We start from the raw sequence: 7,509 nt of genomic DNA on the forward strand, positions 1-7,509 counted from the left end.
AAAAAAAAAAAAAAAAAAAAAAACTAAATTGTTGCAGTAACACACACCTGTGGAGACACGAATTGGTCCTAGACTGTCATGGACGCACCCTGACTTTTACGATCATGGTACAAACCTCCGAAAGTAAGAGATCATCTTGATTTCTGTTTTGGTGGGTTTTTCACTATTCTCATGGCCAGACATGAATAGACATGCCAAATTTTAGAACATGTAACACATCAATAGTCATGAAACTTCAATTTAAATTTCATGATTCATTTTTTTAAATAAAATAGTTAAAAACTAATGTGAGTTTAGCCTCAGTCAAAGGGATCCTATTGGGATGTTAAAACATTTTTCCAGTGATTCTTCTATAACTCAGAAATGCTTTTGTGTGGAAAAAGCCTTTATAGACATATATTCTTTTGGTCATTATCTGTAGCGTTTTCAAACATTGAGAATGAATTCAATTTATGGAAACCGGCCAAATTTTATAATGCCAACTCTGGTGGGTATGGTAGATAATTATATTTGGTAATAGATTTTATTATGCTAAAACAAACCCTGAAATTAAATGATGAAGAAACTGTGTTCTTGTAAACATGTTGTTTTCTCTTGTGATTTGAATTAGAGAATGAGTATTGCATGTCACCACACAAAATAGACAAGAAAACACACTGACAAAATATTCTCACTATGACAATCTACTTTACAATTACAGAAATATTTCTTTGATATTCTAAGTTTTTGTTCTTTAAAGCTATTCTGCAAAAATGGGAATATCTCTGTGTGAGTGGTTGTGATGGGGAATATGCCTAATTGCTACTTTGTTAGAGGTGCACTTAGATGCACCGACGAAAAAGAAGAAATAGGGTTAAAGAGGGAGTTTGTTGATGGGAGGGTTGAGTCCACCTGGCAGATCTCAAATCTAATTTGAGGTTTTGACTCAGCTTTCTTCTCCGGCTGAAAGACTGAATGAGTCTTATACAACAAAAGCTTCTGGCTTTGACATGGGGAGAGAGGCAGTGCAAGCCTCACTAAATAACAGTGTTGATTGTATCTCACTTTCCTGTTTGTTTGTTTGTTTTTAGGAGTTTTGCTCTTGTCACCAAGGCTGGAGTAGGCTATGGAGCAATCTCATCTCACTGCAACTTTCGCTTCCTGGGTTCAACAGACTCTCCTGCCTCAGCCTCCTGAGTAGTGCAACCATGGGCCGGCGTGTGCAACCATGCCCAGCAAATTTTTGTATTTTTAGTAGACACAGGGTTTCACCATGTTGGCCAGGCTGGTCTTGAACTCCTGACCTCAGGTGATCCACCCGCCTCAGCCTCCCAAAGTGCTGGGATTACAGGCGTGAGCCATTGCACCTGAAAACTTTCATTAACTCAAAGGTTTCATCCAGACATTGCTTTGTTCAACAGCTCAGTCATTTAAATAAAAACGGTATGTAATATATATACATATAAGATCAACAGGTTCAATGATTTAAATTACAAAAGTATGTAATTTTATTATGAATTATTTCCTTTTATATCATGAATGAAATAGATGTAATGAAATAGTCAATTGCATCAAAATAATTAATGTGCAAGCAATTAATTAAGGGAATCATGAACATGAGAATCATTCCACACAAGAAGTAAAGACAAAGAGAATAAGTACAGGAGGACACTAGAATAAAAACTAATGTTAGAAAAATTACTATGGAATAGACTTATTTGAATATAAGAAACAAAGAAACATTACCTTCATTATAGAAAGGATAACTTGCTGAAACAAATGACAGGTTTTCCAAGTGGAGACAATGAAAAAGCGTGACATGTTTTACAAACTTTCCAGAATTGCCAGGATTGGGGATCTATTTTCTGGGAGACTTTTCATGTCAATGCTACTACATATAGGTTAACTATTTCAAGTCACCAGTCATAACTAATATAATACTAGTGCAAGTGAAAATTCTTAAATCAGTATGAAAATTTCACTGGCCAGTTTAATTACACTTACAGATATCTTGGTACAGACATATCCTGGGTATGTAATATGTGCAGCATGTGTATTTAATTTAATAATTGGAAGAGAATATCTATTTAACCTTTCCTCAGCTATAATCTTTCCCGATTTGCTTTTTATGTTCATAGTTGGTTTTCATGTAAAGATAGCTTTGAAATTTTACCTTTTTACCGAAGTGTAGCTGTTTTATATTTGTAGTGGATTTTATCCTGCTGAGCACTTTAAAGTTCTAAGGAACACGGACAAATCTTATTAGTGTGGGACAGCCCTATAAATTGCAGTGTGTCTAATATCACACTGACTCCTGCTTACTAAGAGCCAGTGTGTCTTCTTCTTATTGTGATAATTCACAATACACCCACAAATTTCCAAAAATACCTCCTGGGAGAGTACCTTCTTCATTGAGAACCATTATTCCAAATGAGTCACATAATATTTTGGTTTTTTTCTCTTCATTTATTTGGTAATGTTTTTGAAAGTATGAACTATGAACTGTATTTCTTTCTTGAAGGCTGACCATATACTTTATTATTCAAACTAGATACTTCTGAGTATAAATAGGATGCTAATATGCTAATACACTAAGGCAACAGGTGTAAACTGGGACTTTCTTGGGCAAACTAAATCATTATCTTATCTATATCATATCAGAGGTTTACACTACCTTATCCCAAAATCTTGAGGCCATTTTGTTCCTATCCAGGTATATTTGTTGTTTTAGGAAGGTAACGTGATACATATTTTATATATATAACTCCAGCACTGTGTGATTAAATATGCTGTTTTTCACAGAAAAAAAGTATGAACATATAAATTTATATTTAAATGTGTCAAATACAGACTATAAATAACCTCAGGGACTGTGTTTAGAAGAATTCTGAGTACAAAATGAATTTACGTAATTTTAGACTTCAGATCAGTAGATGTAACATCTTGTAACATATAGGTAAATAAACTGATGTTGGTGTGGGCGTAAGGGTGTAAATTACATACTTAGGGCCATGCATCTTGTAAGTTTTGGAAGTAAGTTTAGAAACCACATTTTATAATTCTTCATTTGTAAATATAATTATACCCAGTAGAATAAACCAAATATATGTTAATTTTGGAGGTTTGTCTTCATTCCCTGAATCATATTAAAATATTTAAGAGTAAAAATTGCCATAGTTTACTGGCACTTACCATGTATCTGTTCTTAATACTTCCATGCATTATTTCCTTTAATCTTCACATGATGATATATGAACTACTATTTACTCCATTTTGCAACTGCAATATTCCAATTTCATAGCTATTATTAAGACCTACATAATTTAATTCCAGGCTACAGGCACTAAGCTGTGCTTCCTCCTAAATCTACAGATTCACTTTCATACAAGAGCTGTAACTCGGTTGGAATAGATATATGGTCTTTAATGCTTGTAAAATCAATATTTTCTCATAGTCTATAACCCAAACCCCTAGCTGACAGTTTTTGACTGATTTGATTGCCCATAATTATTTCCATATGACTTTGTACTGAACATTCTTCTCACAAAACTTTAAAACATGGCACAAGTATACATATGTAACAAACCTGCACGTTATATACATGTACCCTAGAACTTAAAGTATAATAAAAAAAAAATTCATTGTAAAGAGCCACAGCCTAATTCTAAAGACATAATAGAATCCTTATAAATGAGAGAAGCAAATACAAGATGATCATGTTAAAGAGAACAGTCAGAGGGAAAATATTGCTTTATCTTCTGGTTTACGACATCTTCAATTCTTCATCACAACTCCACAGAGGAAATCACATTTCATAATTCATCAATTGAAAACATGTTTTAGATTCTAGAACCATTCAGGAAACAGCAACTACTCACACAATTACTCAGGCATGTTGTTTCTGAAGCAGAATCACACAAGGATTCAAAATCTTTTATCTCCATAGGTCTTCTGTAAAATCTGTTCCATGCATACACACATGCATACAAACCTTATGCAATGAATATTTTTTTTTTATTTTGATAGTGATGGTAAAAAAATGCAAACACAAAACACTATACGGAATTAACTCATGAGGCATTGGATGATGAAACCGGGAGAAATTTAAGATTGTAAGCAAATTCTGGGAGATATTTAGATATCAGAATTTCAGTTTTCCAACTATATATGGGATAGAATTTTAATCAAATTTATTTGCATTATAGAGTAGGTACCATTGATACTAGATATTACTGTCCACTTGCATATCTGCAATCAAGGATTGCAATCAAGAATCCTCACCAAAGGACTTTGTAATGTGGGATTTGATTTTACCAGTAGGTAAGACAATACCTATTGATATTTACCAATAGGTATTTATTTATTTATTTACTTGGCAGGGCATTGGTAAGTCATAGCTGAAAAGTTGTGGTTTGTTGAGTAACCACGATTTTAATCTAACTAATGAGTCTAAGAATATGAAAATGGATTGAGATTTTGGGGGATGAAAAGTTAAGAATAAAACAGGAAAACTTGTTTTATTGAACCTAATTTTTTTAGGGTAACTCCTTGAAGGACAAAAATAATACTTTCCTCTTGTATAATTTTGCTTTAGCTTAGACAATGTTATATTTCTTATGTGTTCTGCTATATCTTCTTTCTAATTTTTTATTATCCATATTGTTCCTCTATATAATGTGCTACTGAGAAGACCTTCAAATAAATGACTACCCGTTTTCACATATTAGAGTTCCTTACATGTAACGAACAAATAAGTTTTGGAAATATTTCAGCATTTGAATTATTTTAATGACATAAAAATTGGTGGGCTTTTTTTGTTCGTCAGAAAGCTATATTTTCTTCCTAAAATAGCATAACATCGGGGAGGGAAATTAAAAAAAAAAAAAAAAACAGCCATTAGAATAAATGCAAGGCATTAGTCAATGCTATTCCCAAAATAGTTCAACAGATACTGATTATGGATAACTTGTTCCCCTGGAAACAAATTTATTTAAAACAAATTAAAATACTTTTCATGTTTTAAAAAATTCTTTTAAAGGCATAATGCTATAGTTTGAACACGTTTCCTCCAAAATCCAGGTGTTGCCAACATGATAATATTAAGAGGTATGTCACTTAAGACGTGATAGACCATGAGGGTGCCCCTCTTCTGAATGTGATTAGGTGCCATTATAAAGGGGCTTGGCTCAGGGAGTTGGTAATCTCTTCCCCTTCTGCCTGCCACTATGTGAGAATACATCAAGGAGGATTTCACTAGATGCTGGTATGTTGATGTTGGACTTCTCAGCCTCTAGAATGGTGGGAAATAAAATTTTGTTCCTTATAATATAAATTACCCAGTCTGTGATATTTTGTGATAGCAGCACAAAGACATATAGAAACCCTTTTTCAAGAAGACTAATTTGAGGATCTAAACAGCAAAGAATAAACTGCGTTTTTATAGTTATTTGTTTTTTTCTTGCTGCCATTTTACTATCATGTTTATTTATTTTTTTAGGCCAATAAAGAATGTCTTTGTCAACATCAGTCAAACACCCAGGAATAATGTGATGTAGTAGAAAAGTGATGGATGTCACATTGTACAAAGCTGGCAGCGGGGAGAAAATATCTACACTTACGTAAAAAGGGAAAGGTATGCACCATGAAAAGTCCAAAGGCTCCCAGCAGAAAGGCATACTTAGATCTGGTGACTCTTCCTTTTACAGAGCAAAGCTCAAGTCACATTTCCTGTCAACCTTGCCCATATAACTGCTTCAATCTGTGCAGCCTTTTTCCCCTTTATATTAGTATATAAGAATCTAGAAACTTATGAATTAAGGTCAGCTACAGGATTTTAATTGTAAATTAATTGCAGCAGATGGTATGAGCTGACTTCCAGCTGTGGTTGTAGCAACACCAAATACTCAATTGCCCTCTGAGAGATCATTAAATTGACTCTTTGCTAAATTTTGCTCATTACTTTTTGGAGATATTTTCTAATAATAAAAGGCACTAGGGTCTGAAATGTCAAGCATATGCAGAAGCTTGAAAAATTATAACTTTTAGAGACCATAAGCCATCACTTTAAATTGTGTTAGCACAGTACATACAGTTATCTTTCATACACAAATATCCCTTTGCCAGGGAGCTGACTCTCTTTATCAGAAATTGAACTGATAAGATCGCCCTGTCATTGAGCTTTTTTTTTTTTTAAATCTCACTGGAATGCAATTTATCCTTCTTCCCATTTGTGCACCCTCAATATTTGAATGATCAGTAAATATCTCTATACCCATTGACTCAGTACAGTAAAGTTTTGGGGATTATGAAATGCATATTAAATTTTTCCATGTTTGAGTAATCATTTTATCAGAATATTGTATCATTATGAGAAGATTCTGATGTCTTACAAATTGGAAAGGAAAGTTTGGTAAATGAAATATAAAACTGGGTTAAGAAGAAGGAATTAAGGGCGCGCCCAAGATGGCCGAATAGGAACAGCTCCAGCCTCCGGCTCCCAGTGTGGGCGACATAGAAGACGGATGATTTCTGCATTTTCAACTGAGGTGCAGACCGACACCTCACACCTCACACGGCAGGGTACATCCCTGAGACAAAGCTTCCAGAGCAAGAATCAGACAGCAACACTCACTGTTCAGCAATATTCTATCTTCTGCAGCCTCTGCTGCTAATACCGAGGCAAACAGGGTCTGGATTGGACCTCAAGCAAACTCCAATAGACCAACAGCAGAGGGTCCTGACTTTTAGAAGGAAAACAAACAAACAGAAAGGACACCCACACCAAAACTCCACCAGTATGTCACCATCATCAAAGACCAAAGGCAGATAAAACCACAAAGATGGGGAAAAACCAGTGCAAAAAAGCTGGAAATCAAAAAAATCGAGCGCATCTCCCCTGCCAAAGGAACGCAGCTCATGGCCAGCAACGGAACAAAGCTGGACAGAGAATGACTTTGATGAGTTGAGAGAAGACGGCTTCAGTCCATCAAACTTCTCAGAGCTAAAGGAGGAACTATGTAACCAGTGCAAAGAAACTAAAAACCTTGAAAAAAGAATGGATGAATGGATAACTAGAATAATCAATGCAGAGAAGACCTTAAAAGAACTGATAGAGATGAAAACCATAACACGAGAACTACGTGACAAATGCACAAGCTTCAGTAACTGACTCGATCAACTGGAAGAAAGAGTATCAGTGATAGAAGATCAAATGAATGAAATGAAGTGAGAAGAGAAGTGTGGAGAAAAAAGAGGAAAAAGAAACGAACAAAGCCTCCAAGAAATATGGGATTATGTGAAAAGACCAAATCTACGTCTGATTGGGGTGCCTGAAAGTGATGGTGAAAATGGAACCAAGTTGGAAAACACTCTGCAGGATATCATCCAGGAGAACTTCCCCAACCTAGTAGGGCAGGTCAACATTCAAATTCAGGAAATACAGAGAATGCTACAAAGATACTCCTTGAGAAGAGCAACTCCAAGACACATAATTGTCAGATTCACCAAAGTGGAAATGAAGGAAAAAACGTT

The sequence above is a fragment of the Rhinopithecus bieti genome, unplaced genomic scaffold, assembly GCF_001698545.2.
Source record: "Rhinopithecus bieti isolate Rb0 unplaced genomic scaffold, ASM169854v2 scaffold_17939, whole genome shotgun sequence".
Lineage (NCBI taxonomy): Eukaryota > Metazoa > Chordata > Mammalia > Primates > Cercopithecidae > Rhinopithecus > Rhinopithecus bieti.